Consider the following 26,857-nt stretch of genomic DNA (forward strand, 5'->3'; position numbering starts at 1 on the left):
GCCATATCCCCAAGGACGTCGGCAATCATGGCTCGCCACTCCTCTCTATTTCCGGCTCTCTGCAGCAACTGAGCTGCAGACATTCTTCCTCCAGTCATTCTCACCAATCCATCCATATATTTTTGTCTAGGTCTTCCTCTTGGCCGACTTCCATTGATTTTACCAGTGAGAGAGAGATGTTCTAGTTCTTGTCTTCTCACTATGTGACCCACAAACCGCATTTGTCTACCTCTCACTGAAGCCAAAAGTTCTCTCTCAATGCCTACTCTCTCTAATACCTGCTCATTAGTTTTCCTTTCTGTCCATGATATTTTCAGCATCCTTCTCCAAAACCACATTTCTGCAGCCTGTAACCTCTCCTCATCTGCCTTCCTCAAGGTCCAAGTTTCACAGCCATACAACAATACAGACCAAACAAAACATTTCACAAATCTTCTAAGATTCATCGATATTTTTGAGTTGGTGACTAATTTCTTTATCTTACCAAATGCATCTTTTGCCATGGATATTCTCTTCCTGATCTCTTTTTCGCATTTTCCATCACTTGTGACAGTGCATCCTAAATAATTAAAACTATCGGTTTGTTTAACTGTTTCAGCATTAATTCTTATATCTGTTCTTGGGGGGATTTCATCTTTGGAGATAACCATAACTTCTGTTTTCTTAATATTTATTGACAGACCTCTTTCTCTGCTTGACTCGTGTAAAGTACTGACTAAAGCTTGAAGTTTATCATGAGAGTCTGCAACAAGTGCTGTATCATCAGCATATCTGATATTATTAATATTGACTCCTCCAACCTTAATTCCTTCCATATCTCTGAGATCTCTCATTATCATTTCACTATATAAATTGAAGAGATCAGGTGATAACACACAACCCTGTCTTACACCTCTCTTGATGTGCCGAGTCTCTGATTCGTCATTTTCTACTTTCACTGATGCCTCTTGATTCCAATATAAATTCTTTATCAATCTTAGATCTTTCCCATCGATATTTATCTGTTCCAATATCCTTATAAGGTCTACATGTCTAACCCGATCAAAAGCCTTTTCATAGTCAACAAAACAAATATATAGATCTTTTTCACTTCTATTGCTCTCTCCATCAACATTCTCAAAATAAAAATTGCATTTCTTGTCCCTTTATCTCTCATAAAACCACACTGTTCATTGCCAATCTCTGGGAGTATCTTATTTCTTATTCTATTCAAAACAATCCTTAATATTATTTTTGTGATCTGACTCATGATACTGATAGTCCGGTGTTTATTGCACTCAAGTGTTCCTGGTATTTTTGGCATTGTGATAAATGTTGATTTGTACATCTGTGTTGCAGGCTCTCCATCTTCATATATTCCTTCCACTATTTCCATTAATATATCAATGATGTATTCTCCCAGAGCTACCAACATCTCTGCTGCTATTCCATCATCACCTGTTGCTTTATCGCTTTTCATTTGTTTTAAAGATGCCTCTATCTCTGATCTGATTATACTTGGTCCTTCTCCGTTGTCATTGAAGTCTAGATGTTCTATTCTATCATCATCAAACAATTCTCCAATATATTCCGTCCATCTTTCCAATATTTCTTTTGACTCCATTACTATGGTTCCATCCGCTTTTTTGATACCAGTGCTGATACTTCTCTTCTTTTTAAAAGTAATTTCTTTCACCTTATCATACTTTCTCCGTTCATCCCTTTTATCCAAATCTTCTACCTCCTCACAAATCTCATCCATCCATTTCTCCTTTGCCCTTGTGCATTCCCTTTTAATAGTTCTATCCAGAGCTCTATATCTATCTTCATTTTTACCCTTCTGTAGCCTTCTTTCATCCATCATTATCAAGATATCTTCTGTCATCCATTCTCTCCGAGCTCTCTTTTCTGTTGATGGTATTATTTCATTACCTTCTCTTATTGCATTTTCCATATTTTGCCACTTTTGCTGAGGATGTTGGAGCACTGGGCCTTCCTCCTTAAACTGGTCATATCTATTTCTTACAATTATATTATATTGGTTCTTCATTTCCTCTGTTTTCAATAATTTCAGTTGCCTCTTTGATTTAGGTGTACTCTTCCTCTGATTTTTCAACTTCACCATCACTGTTGCTACAACTGGTACATGGTCACTTTTACAATCGGCTCCTGGGTATGTTTTCACTTGCTTGACAGAGTTCCTAAATCTTTTATTGATGGTTAGAAAGTCTATTTGGTTTCTAACTCTGTCACCAGGGCTTTTCCATGTCCAGAGATGTCTTGGGTGGTGCTTAAACCAGGTGTTTGATATAATCTGTTCTCTCTCTAAGCACCAGTCTACAAATCTGTTTCCTCTCTCATTTCTTCTACCTAATCCAAAAGGCCCAACAATATCCGCTGTTCTTCCTTGTCCCACCTTCGCATTGAGGTCACCAATAACCATAATTACTTCATGCTCTTTGCACTGCTCTCTTGCCTGATTTAACTCTAGATAAAATTGATCAACATCCTCTTCATCATGTTCAGATGTAGGTGCATATAGGCTACTTGTATTATGCATATATTGAATGGTGTGGCTTTTATACGCACCAACAAAATCCTGTCAGATACAGCCCAATAGCCTATCAAACATGGTTTCAAAGATTTGTCTAGAATCACACCAACACCTCTCTCAGCACTCTGGCCTCCCGAGTATATGAAGGTTCCTCCTGTTGAAGTTGGAGAACATCCCACTCCTGGCCATCTAACCTAGGCCCTAATACTTGTAGCATTCATTTTCTTTCCATCCTGATATAATGTTCTAACATTCCAAGTAGCTATCCTTATTTTCTGTTGTCTTTGGGTTGTTATTACATTTCTTTCTTTTCTTTTTGGGGCAGTAGCTTGATGACGGTCAAATGCCACCTGCACCGAGCGAGACAACCACATCATCCATTCTGACATAGTTCCCACTAACGCCGTTCATCTGTAAGCTTCTTTGTGACGTAGCCATGATTATTTTTAGTCAAATTGCCTGCTACGCCTCCTGAAATGCCAGCCATCCTGAAATATTTATGTTTGGTTCTGGAACTGTGTACACATAAGAGGAAATTATTTTGAGCGAACATAATTTTCAATTATTGTCAAAAATATTTTACAGTTTTCCTGTCAATTTTAGGAATTAGATATGAGACTGCTAGAAAGTGTAGATTTTTAAGAAAAAATACGAAACTCGCTAAATTCTGTCATTTCAGATTAACTTGTAGATCTGGCAACTCTGCTCAGCTCGTATTTCTAGCCACTTAGAAATTTTTATATTTTTTACGATTTTCCTAATCTGTGTAAAATTTCTCAAATTTATGTAATTTCCGAACTTTCAATAATTATTTGCATACCTTTAATCATAATTTCACAATAAAAAAATCCTATAACACCAATTGTAGATTATGTTACTTTGTCTTTACCCCATCGACAGTGCTTGGCAGTTCAACTCGAAACGTCACAGCCTATCGGCTTTTGTGTGTGACTGTGAATACTCCCAGTAGGTAATTATGAGATTTAGTAACAACTTTGTACTGTCATTAACATTCTTTTTGACGTAATTTTCATTGACTGGTTACATGTCGGGTAGAACTAAGCAATAGCTCCGCGTTGGGTATTACTTGGGAAATTGATTTTTCCTATATATATTTTTTTGGTTGCTTATCAAGAATTATCTGGTCAACTGTAATTAACCGCAGAAGTTGTATGCTGGCCATCCTGTCACGCATTACAGAGGAGCTTTTGGTATAAATTGGAGTTTCCTTCACGTCCAAGTAACAGCCTGCTAGGTTAGGTTAGGTTAGGGTACGTTAGGTTAGTATAGTTTCTTTTATAATACGTTTCCGTACCTAATTCCTTCTTAAACTTATGGCTCCCAAATGATTTGTGCATGCGCGGAACCATTCCATAACAACGTACCGGTCCGGTCTTTCTCTGGTTTTCCCCCTGTTACCAAGGGGTTCCCAACCATGTGGGATATATATGAGGATTGACCAACAGTAAACAACAACACCTCCTTCATGAGCAACAATAAAAGTATAGGAAAAATCAATTTCCAAGGTAATAGTCTGTGCAGAGCCTTTGCTTGTTACACACATACAAACAGCTTCAGTTTACTGCCAAATATAATACAATGCCTTGGGATGTCTTGCGTTTGATGATTCCTGATCATGAAATCATATTTTTTGTAGGCTAGCTTACAGAAATTCTTTACTGGCATGTTTTGCCACCTAGCCAAGTGTCATTTTTTTACTGTATTGTATGATATACGTTTATTATAAAAAATGGCTATTAATATTTGTTGTTGTGTACTTGTTACATTTTCAAAAATAGTGTATAGTTTCACAGGCTAGGTAATGTTGCGCTAGGCTTTTCTCATAGCTTACAGGTAGTAAAGGCCTAGCCTAGTTGTTATGCTATTAACTGAAAGGAATCAGCCAGAAACATAATTTTTCAGGGTACTGAGTGTAACCAGATTTGTACCGTTAGTAAAACTAAAGCTAACAGTAAACAAAATGATTAGGGGGGCAAACACAGGAAAGGTCACTTTTGGAATTAATCATGGGCAGCAGGCTATTGGGTACTTACCTAAAATCTATGGAAGGCAAATGTATGGATTTCAAAACCCATCCTATCCCAAAGCGAATGTATGGATGATTTCAAAACCCAACCTATCCCCAGCTTTTTACATTACTGCAAGGATATGGTTACCTCTGGACCTTCCAACAGAGTATGGTCTGTAGGTGCTGGTATAGGCTGCGGAGACTTACCAGCTCCCTTGATTCAGAATTCATAAAAATCTTACTCGAGTTTTATGAGATTCGCCCAAATTATTGCTAACCTTTGGGGTTTAGGTAGTGGATTTGAATTTCAGTTGACAAGAAATGTGATGGTCCTTTTTTAAAATTCTATAATCTTTTTATAGAAAATGCCAGAACTATCCTTTTTGTAATAATTTAATTGGACCTGATAAGAACAGATAGAGGAGGAAAGTTGGTCAGTTTTTTTAAGCGTATTGTAAAGAATTAAAATGGGATTCATTTTTGTAGATAGTTCCAAAATATATCACTAAATTGTCCTTGAAATAAGTAGCTCTAATTCTAAAAGAAGGATGCACTTCTGATGAAAGCCTTAGGTTTTACAGTAGATATTGTATCATTCATGAAATTTAAGTTGTCAATCCAAGCACTGGGGTACTTTGGCCATTCACTGCTTAAGATGGTTTAAAGAGGGCATTTGGGTGGTTGAACAGCAAGATAGAGACCCAGAAAATAAAGCAAATGAAGTACAAGGGTCTACAGGTGGAACTGGGCAGAAAACCCCACAGTTATACTCAGAAGTAATAGAGGTTTTGGAAAGCAAGATTGAAGAAAGGAAGCAGGAATGGGGTGAAAGGAAAAGGCTAGAAGTAGATGCAGCTAAGGGGTGTAGGGATGCTGCGAATGCCCTTTAGTAATGCCTACAGTGCACCACATGAGATGAAGTGACAGCGCTACCCTTCCTACGGGGAAGTACAGAATATTAACTTTCACAGAAATAGCCATTTTTGATAAAGGTAATTTTACAATTTTTCATGTGTGAAAACTGTATTTCAGGTGTACTTGGTTTTGTTAATTTTATCTCAGTTCATATTAAAGATTATCTTTGTGCCATTAGGTTCAGTTGATGTTCAAAATAAGCAAAATAACACTTGGCTGACTCTCAAGGATTGCCTTTGTAATCACCTGTTTCCCACCAGGTGGCACTGAAATGTCTATGTTCTTGTCAGAATTCTTCATGCTGTGTCCTTGTGCATACAGTGTGAATTGGCAGTAATAATTTTGATTATTTCTGACAGATTTTCTCATGCATGATATTGTGCTTGTTTTCTGTTTTTGCATTATTTCATCTACAGCAGGCAAAGATGGAAGCATTAGTCTGTATAGGAAGGAGTTCTGTGTAAACCAAATGTTTTTGATGTGCTTGACGGTCACACTGTGTTTGCTAGCCTACCGTTAGGAACACGAGTTTGCTTTTTCTTCACATTGTGAAGAAAGTAAGGAGTGGTCTGTCAAGAGGATAAGTAATTTTATGAAGTATCGGAAGATGCAAGAGATCGATAGACTAAGTAGATAATTTGTTAGGGCTGGCCATAAATTTGCTCAGTCTTCCTTCTTCTGTTGTTCTTTCTCCTACTCCTCCATTGCTTGATAGGAAGTAGACAGACTGTTACTGTCCTCGATTATCTGTTGACATAACTGGTTTGTTTTTGTATTCTCTTTTATTTCATTTTGAATGTTGAATCGGTAAGAGCTGCCATAATAGGTTCTATATCAGAGATGAGTGTAATGCTTATGGAAGGATTACAGTTGGAATAACCAATGTGAGTCATTCTCCATGCTTGTGAGAAGCTTTGAGTAGTCTTTTTCTCAAGTGGAACTCAGGCCCCTCAGTGGGGTGAGATTTCCATTCTGAGGAGCCTCACTCATCTCCCTTACAAACCTCAGAGAGGGTCCACAGAAAGGGATATGACTTTAAAGACTACTTTTCCGGCTTGTTCTTGCACTGGTGAAGAGAGTAATCGAGCTTCAGCTTCATGGCCTATCTTTGATGCTAAGCACTCCAGGGGATCGGGATCAGTATTGCTCAAATTTTTTCCAGTACATGGTGCCAGGTTTGAGTCCTTTTTTATCTCCTCCTTCCTTAGAAGACTTTGTAGGTGTGATCCAGAAAAGAGGCTATTGTGTCCTGTTAGGATGTTGTGGTACTGCCTAAAGACGACTCAGCATCTCAGGCCTGATTGTTAAAGACTCTGTTAGCACCAGCAGGGCCAAGAAAGAGGTATCCAAGAACGTGATCTCTTTCTGGCTCTGTGACACTGAAGCTGGCATATGACTCGTGCAGCAAGGAGAGCAAATGAAGAGTGCAGGTGAGAGCTGACAAGGTCAGAGGCATCACCCCAACCTTGGCACTCCAGTTAAACCAGGCTGGAATAACTCGGGTAATCAAGTCAAAGACAATAACCTTGTCATGAGAAAAGGTGGGAGTTGCATCCTTATGTACTACAATACAAAAAATGAAAGACTGGTGCCAAGTCATGTAGCTTACTTGCACAGCTCATCTGTCCAGCTCTTACTCACCCAAGCCTACGAGACTCTACCCTACAAGAAAGGAAAGAGAAAGAGGGGGAACCAGTCACTCGCATACTCTCTTTCACTCTCTGAATACCTTAGATGTGGTGCTACCTGTCCCATTGCGGAAGCTGGGCTAGCTACACCACTTGTTTAACAGCTACCACAGGAACCAAGGAAAATGTGTCTAAGGACTTGTTGGCAAGGTCATGCAAGTACAAGGAGTTAAACATAATCTGACAAGACCATACCCTGTCCCAACATAACATCTGCTCCACTTACTGGTTTTTCCAGAATGCCTAGGAGGGGGCAATACCCCTGGCTTCGTGAGCTCTTGCCCAAGTAAATTTCAGTGTTAAAATATGAACATAAAAAATGAAGAATGATATTAAAAAAAAAATAAAGAATGATATTAGATAAAAACCATAAAGAAATAAATACAGTAAACCCATATTCGCGGTCCCACGATTAGCGGACTCAACTAATCGCGGATTTCTCTACGGAACATATATATACATTATTTGCTGAAAATTCGCCCATTCACAGTATTTTTCACTGAGAAATATTCACTAATTACTGTATTTTCATATAATTTTCATGACTAAATGCACTTTTTGTGATAAAACTATCAAAATACTCAGGTACCCAGGAAGTTCTCGAGTTACGATAATCCGATTTTGCAATGGGGTAAGCAGTTAATACCAATACGACAATATTTTGCAAAATTTTTAAATTTCGTGCGGGCACAGGCAGCAGCATACAATCAGGCAGCGAGAGAGACCAAATTGCAATAGACCAACTTCTTTTCCTCCATCTTTTTATCCCACCTTCTAGTTAAAAAAGTAAAAGAGAAAGATAAAAGTATTGTTAGTAACATTATACTCTTGCATAAATGCGTACACCCATAAACAACTGAATGAGAAACTGTTGTTTTGCTTATAACCGAATTGGATAATAACAGCCATTTTGCTTGTATTTCAACCGTCGTACGGTAGTAAACAATTACCGTAGTTATAGTACAAATGATGTTAAGTAGAATAGTACTGATATATTTTTACATTATACCCATAATCGGTATGGTAAAAGATCAGCAAGGAAATATACAGTAAACCCCCGTATTTGCGGGGATGTGTACTGCAACCCCAAAAATAGCTAAAATCTGCAAATATTTAAAACCCCTCGAAAAACACTTAGAACTGCCTATTTTGATAGTTTAAACACAAGAAAAACCCTCTAAAAATGCTTATACCTGAGTGTTTTAATAGTTTTATCACAAAAAGTGCTTATAGTCATGAAAATTATATGAAAATACAGTAATTAGTGAATATTTCTCAGTGAAAAATACCGTGAATGGCTGAATTTTCTGCAAATAATGAGTAGATACGTTCCTCAGAGAAATCCGCGAATCGTGAGAATGCAAATATGGGGCGTTTACTGTACTGCTAAATTTAAGCTGCAAGTTGTAGCTGAAGCTGAGAAAACAATGTTCAAGCTGCTAATGACTATAAATTATCGTGCATCGGCAACATGGGTGAAACTCGACCGTAATTAAAATTGGAGAGAAAGTATTTTAATCAAAACTACTGGGCATGAAAGAACACATATTACTGCTATTTTTACACCAATAAACGATAAGTACATAAAGCTCTTATTATGATGAAATCGATGGAAAATAGCAAACAGAATCTTGATTTTTTTACATAAAACAAGCCTCAAACAGCCGTCATCTGTTTATGAAAAAAATAGGTAAATTAATTTCACAACGAGATGTAATAAAGTTATATTTCGACTTAAAAACACTTCGTATAACGAAAAATAACTTTGCCCCATATAAATAGAGTATCTAGAGATTCATTTACGCTAACTACAAGCAAGAAAAGTGCTCTGAACTGAGTTAAATACGGCGAAATAAACTTACCGTAATCGTTTTCCATACCAAAACATTGCTGTGATCGCAGTTCATAATACAAAAGCAATATAAGAATACAGTATATACAATATTATTGGATACAGTGAAGTAAAGCATAACATTTTAAGAGCCGTGGAAAAGATGCATATTCATTATGGTGTTTGTATAATATGATATTAATATGTGAATATAGAGTACAGTATAATGTAGGCTAGGCTGCTGTAGCCTATATGTATACGATATACCACAGTCTAGGCTAAGTTAATTCTTGTTTGTTATTCAATTTCTCTTTGTGTTGAATTATCATAAGTCACTCTGCATGAACCTCCAGAATTAGCTGATATTAATAATTACTATACTGTGTATATATGGATTATACTTTATAGTGTAGGCTAGGCTACCATATATGTATACGTGGTACTGAATACCCTAGTGTAGGCTAAGCTATATTCGAGATATGTTTTTTCCAACATATGATGGGTTTTTTGGAACCTAACCCCATCATAAGTAGGATAATATCTGTATAAGTATTTTTAGTTTTTTTGTGTGTTTGAACTATCAAAATAGGCAGTTCTAAGTATTTTTAGAAGGGTGAACTATCAAAATAGGCAGTTCTAAGTATTTTTAGAAGGGTTCTAAGTATTCGCGGATTTTAGCTATTCGGCAGGGGGGGGGAAGGTGGTATGCATCCCCTGCAAATAAGAGATTTACTATATATATAAAAATTATATATTTGAAATATGTACTTAATATATAAAATAAATATGACAACTCTTTAATGAATAAGGTTATCTACCTCAACATCATCATTTAAAATTTCTAAAACAGTCTTCCCCGCTAATAAGTACTTTGCCCTAAGGCGATTAAATCTAGGACAGTGCACCAGCGTGTGTTCAACGGATAGCTGATCACCACAGTGAGCACAAAATGGGGCACTGGCTCCCTCTAAAATATAGGCCTAACTATGGGTGAAGCTGGTATGGCCAATCCTGAGCCGTGTTAGGATGATCTCGAATTTTCTGTTATGATTAAAACCCGAACTCCAAAAATCAATACTTTTTCTAATATTTCTGTACTTCCTCTTTGTGGATAAAATGGAGGAAGTCCACCTCTGCTGCCATTTCTCACAAATGTATCCTCTAATAGCTGGACACATATCCAAATGTGGCACCTTACTAGTTAAGAAATCACATCTTGCAGCATCCTTTGCTTTACTATCAGCCAGTTCGTTCCCTTCTAGACCAGTGTGCCCAGGAATCCAACAAAAACTTCTCTGATTTGTGGCAAACAGAAAGATAAAAAAGCCATTCCTGATCCTTTTGAATTAAGGGATGGGTAGGATTAAACTTCTTTAGGGCTTCTAAAACACTCCTTGAGTCACTATGTATTACTGTGGATTTGAATTTCTTATCAGATGCAAGATTTAAAGCATCAACTATGGCTGTTGCTTCAGCAGTGAATATGGATGAGGAGTCTGGTAACTTTTTTTATACAAGATTCCCCCCTCACACACCACTGCACATCCCACTCCATCTTCTGATTTTGATCCGTCAGTATAGATTTTCCTGTCATTTATATGCCTCTCATCATGCTCCAAAAACTTGTTTCTGATTTCTTCCGGACGACCTTTCTTCTCTATCTCTTTAATGCAGACATCTATTGCTGGAATAAACCATGGAGGGATAGCAGGATGTTTAACTTGTAGGATCTTCTGCATTTTTATACTTTCATCCTCCATTTCACCCAGCTGTCTGATTTGAAATGGTATTGAAGATTAGATCCAAAAAGCCTTGAGTCACATGTTTTAAGATCTCAAAAGAAGGATTCTCCTTTGAGCTTTTCAGCCGTATGGTTTATCTCAGACCTAGCTCATGCCTCCTTAATTCCAGTGGCAGCGGATGGGAGTCTACATAAATACTTTCAGTGGGTGAACTTCTAAAAGTGCCAGTGCAGATCCTTAGCCCCTTATTATGCACAACTTCCAATTCCTTAAGTTTAGTCTTTGAAGCAGATGAGTATACTTGGCAGCCATATTCTAACTTCGATAAAGATACTGCATTATAAAGCCTTAACAACGATTTCTTATCAGTACCCCAATTAAAATTAGATACTACTTTTAAAATATTTAGTGATCTCTTCACTTTCACTTTTAACTGGTCAGTATGAGTATTCCTAGTGAGCTTTTCATCAAAGACCATTCCTTAAAATTTTACTTCAGTAGAGTAAGGTAAAAGAATTCCATTTAAGGTAAGAGTTGGAATGGTTTCCTTAGTTCGGTGCCTGGAGAACCGAAGAGCAACAGTTTTTGGTTCGGAGAATCAAAATCCTTGCTCATCAGCCCACTTGCTTACTTTATCGATGGCTCTTTGCATGAAACTGCTAGTAGATACTGTATCATATCCTGTGCAGTACAGAGCCAAATCATCTACAAATAAAGAGCCTTTTACTGGTGATGATATCTTTCCTAATACTTCATTAATGGCAACAGCAAAGAGGGTGACACTAAGGACACTACCCTGAGGAACTCCCTCTTCTTGTAAGAAAAGTTGCGATACATGATTCCCAACTCTTACCTTTATATATCTTTCTGATAAAAACGAATTTATAAATCTGATAATTTTTCCTTTAATGCATACAACTTTTTTATAATACCAGAACACCATGTGGTGTCATGTCTTTTCCAAATCAAAGAAAACTCCTATTGTTTGGCTCTGTTTAGCAAAACCTTGTAGGCTATTTGGTTTGAGAGCCTGAGCAAGGGATATAAAGTAGATCTTGTTTTCCTAAAGCCAAACTGGAATGGAGAAAGCAATTTATTTGTTTCTAAGTGCCATAGAAGTCTGGTGTTAAGCATCTTTTCCATCAGCTTACAAACACAACAGGTGAGAGTTATTGGTCTGTAGCTGCTATGTAAAGAAGTATCTTTATTTGGTTTCTTCATAGGGAGGATTAATGATAATTTCCAGCTCTTAGGAGTAATACCAGTTTCCCAGATTTTATTTATATCTAAAAGAAATTTCTTTGACTTTTCTGTTAGATGTTTCAGCATTTCATATTCTATCTTCACCAGGTGCTGATGGATTGGTATTCTGCAAGGCATCTTTGAGTTCCTGTAGTGTAAATTTTGCATTATATGGTTCAAAATTATTTTCACATAAATCAAGAGAAATCTGGGCATTTCTAATGTCTTGGAATTCTCGAGAATAGTTCTCATTACTTGATATTCTCGAGAAATGTTCTAATTTTTCTGCGACCCTTTCTGATTGGGTGATTAGGTCACCATTTATCTTGAGGGTAGGCAGAGGTTCAGAGACAAACTTGCCATTTAGTTTTTTAATTTTCTTCCAAATCATTTTGGATGGCGTTTTTGAGCTAATGCCGTGTATGTAGAACACCCATGACTCTCTTTTTGCTTTTTTATAATATTTATTTTGTTTGGTCACAGCATGTTGGTAAATAACTTTGGCTTGTGCTGTTCCACTCCTCTTATACTTTTTATAGCATTTTCTAGTTATCTTTCTCATACTACTGCAGGTTTTGTTCCACCAAGGAACTGCTGGTCTAGAGGGCTTTCCTTTTGTTGTTGGAATAGAGGCAATTGCACTGTTGATGGTAGTGTCACTAAAATAATTATATGCCTCTGAGATGAACGGAAATGATTTTACATTCTTCTCCATGAAAGCAGACTTGCTAAATTTCTTCCAGTCTGCTTCATCTACCTTCCATTTGGGAGGTGACTCAGATGGCTGATTCTTAACTGATTTTATATTAATTGGGAAGTGGTCACTCCCATTTGGATATTCATTTACTGACCATTCATAATCAGTGTAAATATTAGATGAGCAAATGCTCAGATCGATAGCTGAGTAGGTATTGGAGTAGACATTATGGTAAGTCGTGGCTCCATTATTAAGTATAGTGATATTATGACCATCCATAATACCCTCCAACATCCTACCCTATGCATCTGCTGTGTTCCCACCCCAAATGGGGTTGTGAGCTTTAAAATCTCCAAGGAGGAGGAAAGGAGTAGGAAGCTGATTGATCAGTAAATGAATATCATTATGAGTGAAATCCAAATCAGGAGGAAGATAGATGGAGCAGACTGTAATCTGCTTGTCTAAAATGAAAGTTACTGCTATAGCTTGTAGGTGAGTGTTAATTGATAGCAAGGAGTGTTGCAACAATTTATGCGTAATAATTGCTGCACCTCCCTTAGTTCTATCTCCGATTGGTGGTGGAGAATCTTATATTCTGTAATTTAACCCAGGATTATATTGTGTGCTTCCAAGCTTAGTTTTCTGGAGACATACAATACCTGGGCTATGATCATGGAGCAATACCTTCAGCTCTTCACTTCGAGCCCTAAGACCTTGATGTGAAAACTATTTTTTGGGCTTGATAGAAGACCCTTTGGATGGAGCCTTCTCATTTACTCTCTTTTGTTTATGAGCATTGTCAAGAGATGATTTGGAAAGGACTGGTCTTGACAGGCTTGGTTTATTATCTGTTGATTTACTGGTGTCACTTTGTTTCCCTTTCATGTCAGTTTGTTTAAATTCAGGCTGGGGTTCTTGCATCGAGCTTAGTACTTCGTATCTATTACTAAGTGATGCATGTTTAGTTGGATTTGAGGGAGGAGAGGATGAGGGGGGAATGTCTCCTCTTTTGGTGCTTTTGCTCCTCAGACTCCATTAAATCAGGTAGAGACTCTGCCTGAGACAGTTCCAAGGTGGTTGGGTTAAGTGCCATCTTATCCTCCTTGGAGGCTTGTGCTGTAGCCTTATGTTGTTGTCCTAATTGTCTTTTTGCAAAACCAATACATATATGCTCTACATTGGCTTTATTTAGTGCAGACAGTTCAAATTTGTAAATTTCACAATTTTTATTATTGGATTTATGTTCCAGTTGATGATTAACACATTTTACTTTTCTGTTACATACATCATCATGATGGACACCAGAGCAATTTATACAAATTTTAGCATTTTCGCAGTTTTTAGGTGAGTGACCAAACTTAAAACAATGATAGCACTGCATTGGTCTTTGCTGGAAAGGACATACTCTTACCCTTTCATTTTCAGATATGACATGAGATGGTACTTCAGAGTCTACAAAGGTTAAAATGATCATGTTGGCAGTAACTGCCTTTTTCACTCTCCAAACTGAACTGGGGCTCATTTCTAGAATTTCTTCTGTCATGTCATATAGGTCTTTATTAAACAGTACTCCTTTCCCATAGCTAAAGCCTAAGTGGGGCTTGATCTTTGTAATCATTTCATCATTTTTAAAGACCAGCAAGGTCAGCATATATGCTTGGGTTGTGGATATGACATGAATAAGAACAGTGTCTTCCCAAAACGAGAAATATCACCACTCTTTATTCCTCCCACCTTTTTCTGAAGAAACCTGCAAAATTTATAGTAATAATTTTCCTCCTTGGCTGAAGCTACCGGCCACATAGGTTTAGGAGTCCTTACTTCTGCATTCTACTTTCTCTCTGGTTTATCCTGAGCCCATTTAGATGGCACATAAACATCCGTGTCTTTGGGGACTTTGTCTGTTAAGGCTCTTCTTACTGTAGCTTGACCTGTTTGTATGGCACTTATCATACTACTAACCTTTAGAGCCTCATCATGGCTACTAAAGGTAACCAAAGCTTCCCATTTTACGAATAGAACTTACCTGGCAGTTATATATATATATATAGCTTAATCCCTGTCGAACCGGCAGATTTTTCAAAACTCGCGGCAACCGCCGAATGGTAGGTGTCCGATAGGTGGTTAACAACCCTTACAGGGTGGTAGTTGGAATCATTCCCGTTTTCAGTTCCTCAGATCATCTCTGCCGGTTGGACTGACAACATCGTTGTTGGTTCTCCGTCGGGTTTTTAGCTCGCTTCCCTAGGTCGCTGTGTTTGGCCTTTTATTGGTGACGATATTGACCTTTGATTGGCAATCGCTTTTGTGGCTTGTTTTGATTTATTCTTTTGACTGTTCTTGGATAAGATGTCTGATCCTAAGTTTTTTCGAGTGTGTGAATGAGGAATGCAAGGTTAGGTTGCCGAAAGCCGTGGACCCTCACACTGTTTGTTTAGGGTGCAGGGTTTTGAGTGTGCCTTGGATAAAAGATGTAAAGAATGCGAGGGTTTGGATGAAAAGAAATGGATGGAAATGAAACGCTATGTGCGTAAATTAGAGATGGATAAGTTAAGGAGGGCTTCTAAATCTAAATCTAGGTCTGTGAGTGATGTTAGCCTAGACATTTCTTTTAACCCTTCTATTCCTAAATCACCCTTAGAAGTAGATCCTTCTCCCGGGGTGGTAAGCCCTGCTCCTTCTACAGGAACTGTATCTGCTGTTATGGACCCTCAGTTCGCCAGGATGGCGGCTGAGATGAAAGAATTAAAGGATCAACTTGAAGCCTTGGAGAAAGGTAAGAGTACAAGTGAAGTTTGTGATAGTGTTTGTGCTAGTGCAGTGGAGGTGGCGACTGATCGACCCTGTCATGCCCCTAGATCTAGACCTCTACCAAGCTCCCAGGACCAAGGGAGAAGGTACGTCGACAATTGTAAGGGGGTGAGAGGGACGTATCCTCGGTCAGCCGTCGCCTCAAGCAGTCCTGTTGCTTTTTCCCAGGCTGCTTATGACCGCCACAGGAAAGGCGTGTCGGAAGGGCTTGCGTCTTCTCCTAGCCCCTCTCCTAGACGTAGATGGCAGTATGAGGATTCGAGACCGACCAAAAGAAGATGGTTGCAGCAAGAGGATCAACCTCGCACTCGCTCTCCCCCCCTTCGGGCACGTGGAGTAGCCCTGAATCTTTTGCTTCCGACGACGACCGAACGTCTCTCCAGCAAAAAGGTCAAGATCTTTTTCGGAGTGTTCTCCTCTTGTTGTATGGAGGAGAGAGAGATCTCTTCTTTCTGCTTCCGGAGAATTCTCGAGAAATCCTTCTCCTTCTCCCAGCTTGACTCGACCACCTTCTCCCTCGGAACCTCAAGATGCAGCTGCTGCGGCAAATCCTTTATGACCGTCATGCAAGGCCAATTGGCTTCTCTTGTTCAGGCCTTTAGTCGTCCTCCCCCCCCAGTCGGTCAGACGTAAGGACTCCAAGTTACCAGTGAAGAGATCTAGAAGGGAGTCTCCTGCTGAGGTTTCTTCTAGAGATAAGAGAGAACTGGATCCTCTCCCGTTCGAGTCAACAAGTGGCGCAGTTCTAGCTTGGGACATAAGAGTCTTCTCTTTCTCCCAAGCAAAAACCTCAGGGTTCTTCTCCTGAGGCTCGACTCTTCTCCTCTCCACGCTATAAACGACAGGAATTTTCTTCCTCTTGCCGGGAACATTCTTCCTTTGTTCAGCAAGATTACGACTTCGGTTCTCCAGGAAGGAAAGAACGCAGTGAATTCTCTCGACGCCAGGACGCATCCAATTCTCGTCGCCAGGACGTATCCAACGCTCGACGCCAGGACGCTTCCAGCTCTTGATACCAGGACGCATCCAGCTCTCGACATCAGGATGCTTCTAGGGCGGTTTGTCAGGACGCAACCAGCTCTCGCCGCCAGGACGCAACCAGCTCTCGCCGCCAGGACGCTTTCGGTGATCGTACGTCCTCCCCGGGCGCAATACAGCAAAAAGAGAAAGAGACGGAGTTGGAAGGAATGCATGATTTGGAAGACGTTTCAGAGGACGAAGATAAACCTTCTAGTGCGGCTGATGATTATAAGGTTCTTTCTCGCTCTCTTTTGGAGCTGTATGGGGAGGAGTTTAAGCCTGCTGCTCCTCGTTCTCCTCAGTCCCAGTTTAACAGGAAGAAATCGAGGAAGCAGTCAGCCTTTATTAAAATGAAACTTTCCATTTCTGCGAAGAAGGCTCTGACCAGGATTGATAACTGGCTTAAGGAGCGTAGGCAAGCAGTGAAGTCCTCCTTCTCGTTTCCTCCAGCTAGGCTTGCTTCAAGGCGGGCATGTGGTATGAGACTGGAGAAGCTCTTGGCCTGGGAGTACCTGCCTCTCCCAGGGGACTTCTCTGGTATAGTAGACTCTTCTAGAAGACATGCCCTTAACTCAGCTAAGGTGATGTGGTCGATGACGGAACTAGACCATCTCATTAAAGGAATTTTTAGGTCTTTTTGAGTGTTTAGTTTTTTAGACTGGTCTGTTGGAATTCTATCAAGAGGACGGAAACCATTCAGGCAACAGGAATTGAAGACCTTTCCAGTATTATGGCCTGTATGGATAAGGCTCTGAGGGATGGAGCAAATGAGATGGCTTCTCTTTTACTGCAGGGATTTTGAAGAAGAGGGCTTTGTTATGCTCCTTCACGTCCAAATCTACTACAGTCTCACAGAAGGCAGAGCTCCTATACCCCCTCTCGGAGCATTTGTTTCGGAGTCCTTGGTCAGGATATTTCTCAGACTCTGGCACATAAAGCTACGCAAGATCTACTTACTCGCTCGGCTAGGAGGTTTCTCCGGCAATTCCTCCAGCTGCCAAAAAGGAGGAAAAGAGAGTTCAGCAGCCCTTTCGGGGCAGAGTTCCTTCTAGAACTGAATTCAGAGGAAGAAGACAAGAAACAGGGGGTAGAGCGAACAGAAGGACGTTTAGAACACGCTCTAGGAATTGAGAAACAAGTCCTCCAGACAGCAGTAGGAGCAAGGCTGTCTCACTTTTGGCAGGCATGGGAAGCAAGAGGGGCGGACACCTGGTCCCTCTCAGTCATCAAGGAAGGGTACAAGATTCCCTTTACGGGGAAACCGCCGCTTTCAACAACGCCACGAGCCCTAGTGGCTCAGTACTCGAACGCATTGAAACAAGGGGCACTCCTGAATCTAGTAGACCAGATGTTGGAGAAAGGAGCGATAGAAACAGTTTTGGAACTAGGATCCCCAGGATTCTACAATCGTCTGTTTTTAGTGCCCAAGAGTTCGGGTGGATGGAGACCGGTCCTGGATGTCAGCACATTGAACGGATTTGTGGAGAAGACCAAGTTTACCATGGAGACGTCTCAGTCTGTGCTGGCAGCAGTCCGCCCAGGGGACTGGATGGTATCCCTGGACCTGCAGGACGCTTACTTTCATATCCCCATCCACCCGACTTCAAGGAAGTTTTTAAGGTTTGTAATCCAGGACAAATGCTTCCAGTTCAAAGCTCTTTGTTTCAGCCTCAGCACAGCCCCCTCAAGTGTTCACCAGAGTAATGTCAAATGTGGCAGGATGGCTTCATCAAGAGGGGATAAGAGTATCCCTGTACCTAGACGACTGGCTGATAAGGTCCCAGTCAAGAACAGGTGTCTGGAGGACTTACGCAAGACGTTTCTGATAGCTCAGGATCTGGGTCTCATTATCAACAAGGAGAAGTCTCAGACCGAACCGAGTCAGACGATTCTTTATTTGGGGATAGTTCTGGACTCAGCTCGTTTTCGGCTTCTCCTCACAAGAAAGGCAAACCAAGTGCCTCGAGAAGGTTCAGTATTTCCTGGGAGGCAGAAGTGCTCGGGCGGGGAGTGGATGAGTTTGTTGGGCACCCTCTCCTCGCCGAGAAATTTGTCTCTGGGAAGGTTGCATCTCAGACCTCTGCAACACTTCCTTTCAAGAATCTGGGACAGGAAGAATCAGGAGGACTCATTTTCCTTCCACATTCCAGCAGAGATCAAGAAGCATCTGAGTTGGTGGCTGGATCCGTCGATCTTAGGGGAAGGAATCTCCCTACGCAGAAAGAACCCAGACCTAGTGTTGTTCTCAGATGCTTCGGAGTCAGGATGGGGAGCAACACTGGAGAACAAGGAAGTTTCAGGCTCTTGGGAAGAGGGACAAATCGGATGGCACATCAACAGGAAAGAGTTGATGGCCATTTGGTTAGGTTTAAAAGCCTTCAAGGAATCTGTCGCGGGGAAAGTAATAGAAGTGAATTCCGACAACACCACGGCTCTAGCGTATATCAGCAAACAAGGAGGGACTCATTCTTTGCCTCTTTACGAAACAGCAAGAGAGCTCCTTCTGTGGACAAAAGACCACAGAGTGGAGCTCTTGACGAGATTCGTGCAGGGGCAGAAGAATGTAAGAGCAGACATGCTCAGCAGAAGAGGGCAAGTTCTGCCCACGGAATGGACTCTCAATCTTCAAGTTTGCCAGAAACTGTGGAGGTTATGGGGGAGGCCTTCAATAGACCTCTTCGCCTCCAGCCAGAACAAGAGAATCCCCAACTACTGCTCTCTAGTCCCGGACAGAGAAGCAATAGCAGTAGACGCCTTCTTGATGGACTGGACGGGGATAGACACTTATGCGTTCCCTCCGTTCAAGATTATCAATCTAGTAGTCAAGAAATTCGCCCTCCTAGATTCAGGGAGAATGACCCTGATAGCCCCTTTTGGCCAGCAAGAGAGTGGTTCACAGAGGTGGTGGAGATGTTAGTGGACTTTCTCCGAGAAGTCTTCCCCAAGTCCAAGGCTTCTCAGACAGCCCCACTTTGAGAGGTATCAAAAACCCCTCGCTCTTCAACTGACTGCATTCAGACTATCGAGAAGCTTGTCAGAGCGAGAGGATTTTCAGCTCAAGCTGCGAGAGCTATCGCCAGAGCGAGGAGGGTCTCTTCACAGAGAGTTTACCAATCAAAGTGGGAAACCTTTAGATCTTGGTGTAAGCAGCATAAGGTTTCTCAACCACTACCTCTGTGAGCCAGATAGCTGATTTTCTCTTGTCCCTCAGGCAAGATTCTAAGCTGGCCGTATCCACCATAAAAGGATACAGAAGCTTGTTGTCTACCGTCTTTAGGCACAGAGGCATAGATTTGTCTCAAGATAGAGACTTGAGAGACCTTTTAAAGTCTTTCGAAACAACGAAGCAGACTTTGAGACCCCCGTCCTGGAATTTGGATGTGGTTTTGAAGTTCTTGCGCAGCAGGAAGTTCAACCCATCTCGCAAGCAACCCTGAGAGACGAATGAAGAAAACTCTTTTCCTTCTGGCTCTTGCTACAGCAAAAGGGTCAGCGAGATTCAGGCTATTCAGAAGCAAGTAGGCTTCAATCGTAATGGAGCAATTTACATTAAGGCTCGACTTCCTTGCTAAGAATGAGAACCCTTCCAAACCCTGGCCGGGGGACGTTTGAGGTTCCTAACCTCACTGATTTAGTGGGCCAAGAGGAGGAGAGACTCCTCTGTCCAGTTAGAGCCCTCAAAGCATATATTTCTAGGACAAAGGACGTAAGAGGTTCTTCCAGTTCCTTGTGGTGTTCAGTGAAGGATCCTCAAAAGCCCCTCTCGAAGAATGCGTTATCATTCTTTTTGAGGGAGACAATAAGAGAAGCTCACCTTTTATGTGAAGAGGAGACCTTTGGTTTGTTGAAGGTGAAGGCTCACGAAATAAGAGCCATTGCAACTTCTCTGGCATATAGGAAGAATATGTCAGTTAAACAAATTATGGATGCCACTTTTTGGAGAAGTGACTCTGTTTTCGCTTCTCATTACCTCAGAGAGGTAAGAGTCGATTATGAGAAATGTTACACCTTGGGCCCATATGTAGCTACAGCTTCGGTATTGGGTAAAGGAGTTACTGCCTCCCCTCAACCTTAACTTTTGTTTGGGATACCTGTAATTGGGCTGGTGTTTTTATGGTTGTCCGAGGAAGCTTCCTTGTGGGAACAGCAACCCCAGTCTAACTAGATAGGTGTATACCTAGTCTGCAAGGTTAGGTGGTTAGATTGAGTAAGGGTACAGGTAATAGAAGGGGGAATAGGAAGTACAGAAGTCTAGTCACGTTGTTGGTCTCACCCCGTTTGACAGACTCGATTGAGTTGTTTCAGCATAACAGGTCTTCACCTGGCTGGCGCTCCTAAGGGAAAGCGACTCAAGAGGCGGGAACCTTTGAAGTCAGCTACCTTAGCAGGTAAGGAATCAAGGTGTTTACCTACAACTTTTAGTTGTTTCCCAACAATGTTGGCTGTCTTTCACCCTCCTCCAAATGTGTGAATCAGCTATATATATATAACTGCCAGGTAAGTTCTATTCGTAAAAATGAAGTTTTTATGATAAAACAAAGTTTTATGAATACTTACCTGGCAGTTATATATATATTTTAAATCCCACCCTCCTCCCCTCAGGAGACAGGTCGGGCAAGAGATGATCTGAGGAACTGAAAACGGGAATGATTCCAAATACCACCCTGTAAGGGTTGTTAACCACCTATCGGACACCTACCATTCGGTGGTTGCCGCGAGTTTTGAAAAACCTGCTGGTTCGATAGGGATTAAGCTATATATATATAACTGCCAGGTAAGTATTCATAAAACTTTGTTTTATCATAAAAACTTCATTTTAAATTCAATATCAGTAAAGTTCATCCTGATTTCTACAACAGTTCCAAATGATTTCAAAGCTGTCGAGATCATTTCATAATCACAGCTGACTGGAAAGTCTTCAGTATGGAGTTTTTTCAAATTTTTCACACAACCTGGCTGTGTTGAGGATTTAATTTTGGATGAAGATTTCTTAGAGAAGTCCAAGTCCTTGCCTGAAGTCGTCATCAATGAAGCATGGCTAGAGGGTCCAGGGAAGGGGAAGTCAGGTGGGAGATCACGAGATTTGTTATTACCTGTACTGCTATTTGTCAGTGTATTTTTGGAGAAGTTATCAACATTTTGAGAACTTACAATCTCCAAGTTGGGTGCAGAGGTCATCATCTGTGCCTGATTAGCACCATCATAGGGCCCAGGTGTACTCAAATCCTTATAAGAACTAGACATAAAGATTAGAGAAGGGGAAAAAAAATAAACCTTAAAACCTTAAAAAGACATCATCAGCCTTTCATGGGATTTATTCTTCCACCAATGGCACAAGTGAGAACCAGCTCCCAAATGTCCTACCCCACAGGGGATGGCACAACATGATTAGAGTGGCCCAAGTGTAAACCAAACCTGCTTGCTAGGACTGAGAGTATTACAAGAATACAATCATCCCCACACCAATCATGTTATGGGCAAACCGGATAGAATGCCGAGAGTCCTGTCGCCAGAACCAGACCCCCCTGGAATCCGTGGTCCAGCCCTAAAGATTAGTTCCGCCTTTGTGATATCAATCCGATATCTCTCAGGTCTGAACATTATCAGTTAGTTGATGGTTCTACCACAGTTCCCACTATTTAGCTTTAGATATAAACCCAATCTCAGTTATGATATCTTTTCATATTTATCAGGTCCAATAAATTTTACAAAAAGTGGAAAATTCCACAAAAATTAATCCAAATAAATATATAATGGTATATGGAACTCTTGGACTCAAATCCGGGAACAAATTCTTGGGGTTCAAGAGCCCCCCCCTCACCACGTCAATGTGGTCCCACATCGAGGGGGCCCTTTTGCCTGATCCATCAAGAAATCAGCAGAGTAATGACTTCTCAAAATCTCAGGATGACCCTAGTGGCTCCCTTTTGGCCACATGCAGAGTGGTACCCCAGTCTTCTAACTCTGCTGACCAAGGCACTGAGGGAGATTCCCCCCTGGCACAACTTTCTTTGCCAACCTCACATCAAGAGGTCCCACCAATCAGTAGGATTCCTATCTCTTCATGGCTGGAGACTATCGTATCTCCTGCGAGCGAAAGGCTTTTCTTGCAGAGCAGCAACAGAGATGTCTGGCTACCTCAGAAGATCATCTACAGCTGTGTACCAGGGAAAATGGGCTGTCTACTGTGATTGGTGTCGTCGACGGGGTTTCTCTCTGATCGAAACTTCTATTCAACAAGCAGCAGACTTCCTCGTATTCCGCTGTAGGGAGAAGTTACTGTCTGTGTCAGCCATTAAGGGCTATAGAACTTTGAAAGGATTAGTTGTGTGTTTGAAAAGTGTAAACCTTTCCACTCATGAGAAATCTCTATGCTTCTTAGAAGTTTTGAACATTCCTGTTCCCAGAGAGATCTTAAGCCTCCTAATTGGGATTTGAACATGGTACTTAGCAGCCTCACTCATGCTCCATATGAACCCTTGACCGAAGTTTAACCCTCAAAATGGTCTTACTGGCCTTGGCTTCATTAAAGAGAGTAGGTGAATTTTATGGACTCTCTTTTAATGTTAAACATTCGAGGGGTTGTTGTTTGTAACCTTTGAATTTGTCCCAGAATTTGTAGCCAAGACTCAAAACCCCTTGGGTCACAATGACAGGTTCGAGTCATTCTCGATCCCCTCCCCTGGAAATTTTGTTGGTAACGACCCAGATGAATTACTTTTATGTCCTGTTAGGGTACTGCGTAGCTTTCTAAAAAGGACTTGACATCTCAGACCTGAATGTCGAAGACTTTTTGTTAGCACAGGGTGGAACAAGAAAGAAGTGTCCAAGAACACCATATCCTTTTGGCTACATGAAGTGATTAAACAAGCACACAGTACTGTACCTCTTCACATACAGATGCTGCAACAGTGCATGCAAAAGCCCATGATGTTAAGGGCTTTGGCCCTTCCATTACTTTCAAAAAGAACTTGTTTGTTCATAGGATTCAGGAGGCTGGTGCATGGCTTTGCCAAACGACCCCCACATCCTTCTATCTGTGGGATGTTGCCCTTGGTCCTTGGATACTTTTCCTTGGGTCTGGTGGTGGCTGCTCAACAAGTTGTGTAGCTCATCCAGTGCCCCTAGTGGGACGGTTTGTATCTTACTTAAGATGTTGGTTATGAAAGAGAGTGAATGGGATGACTGGCCTTCTTCCTTGCTCTTTCTTTTTCTCCTCTTCCGCTTCATTTAACAGATCAGAGGCATACGGCTCCTTCCTGTGTTCTAACAATTGGCCAGGAAGTGAGCCCAGGTGAGCCAAACCACCGGTCGGTTCTAAGCTTACTTTATTCTCCCACCAAAAGTAAGCCTCCTCTTACATTAAGACCAAGGGTTTGTCCTGTATATGAAAAAATGACAAATTTTAAATCAATTTGTTTTGGGCTGGAAGAAAACTAAAGCATCATGACATCTGCTAGGGGAAAACCAGATTGGGCTCCAGCCACCTCTTTCCCCATTGGCTATCTCCTGTTGCCACCAAAACCTTGTGCTATTAATAACCACACTCCAGCTGGAGAAAATCCCCTTACGTTAAGACCTCAGGTTTGTTAGTTATGAAAAATACAAAGTAATTTAGAATTTGTCGTATTTATAAAATCATCCTTTTAGGTAGCATGGTTTATGGCTGTGTCATTTTAAACGTAACATGGGTTTGAACCCCCATTGTAAGGTTAGCCATTCTTCATGCGTTTCATATTCAAATCCATTGGTTACTGGAGTAAACTTACCCAAAAATTGAAAAAATAGAAAAGATGAGAGATCCACACTGGTCTAATAATAATGTAAAGTTTAGTCTAATTTTCATAGGTTTGCTTAAAAAGCAAATGGATGTTACAGACTAAATACACACACAAAACAAAGCCACTACAACACCTTCTAAAAACATAACAAACATCTCACACGTCTCGAACTCTCGCCATACCCGCGCAATAACTAACTTCGCTGCTGGGAAGAAAGGGCGTTGGGAGTGGTATGATACATGAAACATACGCACGGGGTCTAAGCGATGTCAGGCAGGGCAGCCGATCGAGACCACAGGTCTACCCCAAAGCCAAATCAAAAGTCCTTCAAAGAAGGCATCGTGCTTACCCCATACAAAAATGGGAATAAAAGCACGTTAAAAGAAAAAGAAAAGAAAGATATGTAGTATTTTTGCAAAGTATTTGTTCAGTTCCATCTCTTCTTTATTCATTATTAGTAAATCCTTTACTTATTCAGGGTGTGTTAAAACTACGAAGATTATTTCCACTCTTTAGCAAACGCCCATTATTGCAAAATTTGCTGTCACAGCAGTAAAATTAATAATTTTACTGCTGTGACAGAAAATTTTGCAATATTATTATTATTAAAAGCTACTTTATCCAGAACACCAACTCCTATGATCTGATCCTGTTAAGACTAACCAGTATTTGTTTTTCAACAAGGTGAAATTTTGAGTAAGACATGTTTGAAGATTTTGGATATTAAAATACAGGAGACTGATGGAAGGGATGCAAAGTTAAAAGTGAAAGTAATGCACTTGGGATGAACATTGCACTATGCAAAGCACACTAGTGCTTCTTTGGAGGAGTGGTAGAGCTTTCGACTGGCACGCTGTTGGCCCAGCGTTCGACTCTCCGAGCCGCCAAAGAAGAATTAGAGGAATTTATTTCTGGTGATAGAAATTCATTTCTCGTCATAATGTGGTTCGGATTCCACAATAAGCTGTAGGTCCCGTTGCTAGGTAACCAGTAGGTTCTTAGCCGCGTAAAAATAGTCTAATCCTTCGGGCCAGCCCTAGGAGAGCTGTTAACCAGCTCAGTGGTCTGGTTAAACTAAGATATACTTAATAAAAAAGCAAACAACACTAAGGGTGGTACCTCACCTTGTGGACAGTAAAATGAGGGTAAAAAAATTTAGAATGTATCCCACAAATGTGTTAAGACTTCTAAATGTATCCTCCACTGTTATAACAGAAGTAGTAGAGGTATGACTTCAGATATCTGTACATTTGTTTCATATATGAACCCATTTCATTGCATTCTTTTCTGTCAAGGTATTTTGATTACATGTGATAGATTTCTGAACTCCCTTGGAAACCTATATTTCAGCTGCAAACGTAGTTCTTGCCTTTAGGTTTTTGAGATTTAGTTTTTTTATGTGAGTTTAATTTATAGGTCTTGTTCTGCAACATATTGTTTCTCAGATGTTTTGGTATGTGAGGAGGTTTATTGGTAATTATAAGAACAGGATCACGAGGAAATTCATTTCATGATTATTATGAAATTATACGCTTGAAAAACTATTGATTTCATTCTGTCGTATCTTTTCAAAATAATGAGTAGAAAAAGGCACTTCACATAAAATTAATTGCAATATAGAGAGTCTTGGGCAATCCATTTTTATGATGGAAAGTAGATTAGTTAAACCCCAGTATCATTATCCCCAAAACAAACTAAAACAGAATGCAGTCCTCTCATAACAGCAGTAACAAACAAGAATATTTGTCACTGGAGATGATGCCCTCTTTACTTATGGAATTAACCAACCAATACCTCGAATAATTTTGCCTGAAAATTTGTACATTTTACTATACTGTCTTTAATCTGATGCAAGGCAGGGTGTTTCATTGCACAATGGTTAAAGTCACCCTTCACAATTAGATTTCTTAAGCAATGTAACAAAAACTATTTTAAGGAATGAAGAGTATGTTAACAGAAAGAACTTGGTAGCAACTAATAGGTGAAGACAGTCAGCATTTAGTTACTTTAACCATCCCAATATATCCTGGTTGTTACTTTAAAAAGAAGCTCCACTTTTTAGCAATTTTAGTTGTAAGTCTTTCTCATGAACTTAAAATATGACTAATGGTGTGAAGTCACATCATAATTCAAACCCTGAAGGCACTTGGATTTGCTACAGTTGTTGATATCTACAAGCTTTTTCATAGCAGTTAATACTACATATTTGATATAAAAAGTTGCTTACAATCTTTGTCATCCTCATCTAATACCAAAAAAGAAAGTTTTCTATGCTAAGCAAAAATCCACAAAAGTATTCATCAGATATAATAAAATGTGATGTGTAGAATCTTAATTTCATAATGTATCATTCATAAATCTTACATTGGGCTTTTCACAATACTGCATTCCAAATTTCAGCCAAGATCTGTACAGTGCAACTATATAAAGGCACATTTAGAATGTACTTCTTGTGTATTTTCTTATTCTTGCATTGTGACATTTTAGATTAAGTTGATCAAAAACCAAAGGACATTAAATAAACATTCAACTTATCTTATAATCTTAGTACAATACTCTATAAGAAAA

The 26,857-nt window shown here is 40.2% G+C and overlaps 1 long non-coding RNA gene across 4 annotated transcripts in view; it reads left to right on the forward strand.

Moving 5' to 3' along the window:
- Positions 1 to 3,242: 3,242 nt before the first annotated feature.
- LOC136837206 (uncharacterized) overlaps positions 3,243 to 26,857 on the forward strand; it is a 34,236-nt gene continuing 10,621 nt past the window's right edge. The window contains exon 1 of one of the 4 annotated variants that reach the window (XR_010852623.1): positions 3,243 to 3,499. This is a non-coding gene — a long non-coding RNA (uncharacterized lncRNA). Of the gene's footprint in view, positions 3,504 to 26,857 lie in introns of all 4 variants that reach the window. The other 3 variants (XR_010852625.1, XR_010852622.1, XR_010852624.1) reach the window with 3 other exon arrangements.

This window comes from Macrobrachium rosenbergii, chromosome 58, assembly GCF_040412425.1.
Source record: "Macrobrachium rosenbergii isolate ZJJX-2024 chromosome 58, ASM4041242v1, whole genome shotgun sequence".
Taxonomy (NCBI): domain Eukaryota; kingdom Metazoa; phylum Arthropoda; class Malacostraca; order Decapoda; family Palaemonidae; genus Macrobrachium; species Macrobrachium rosenbergii.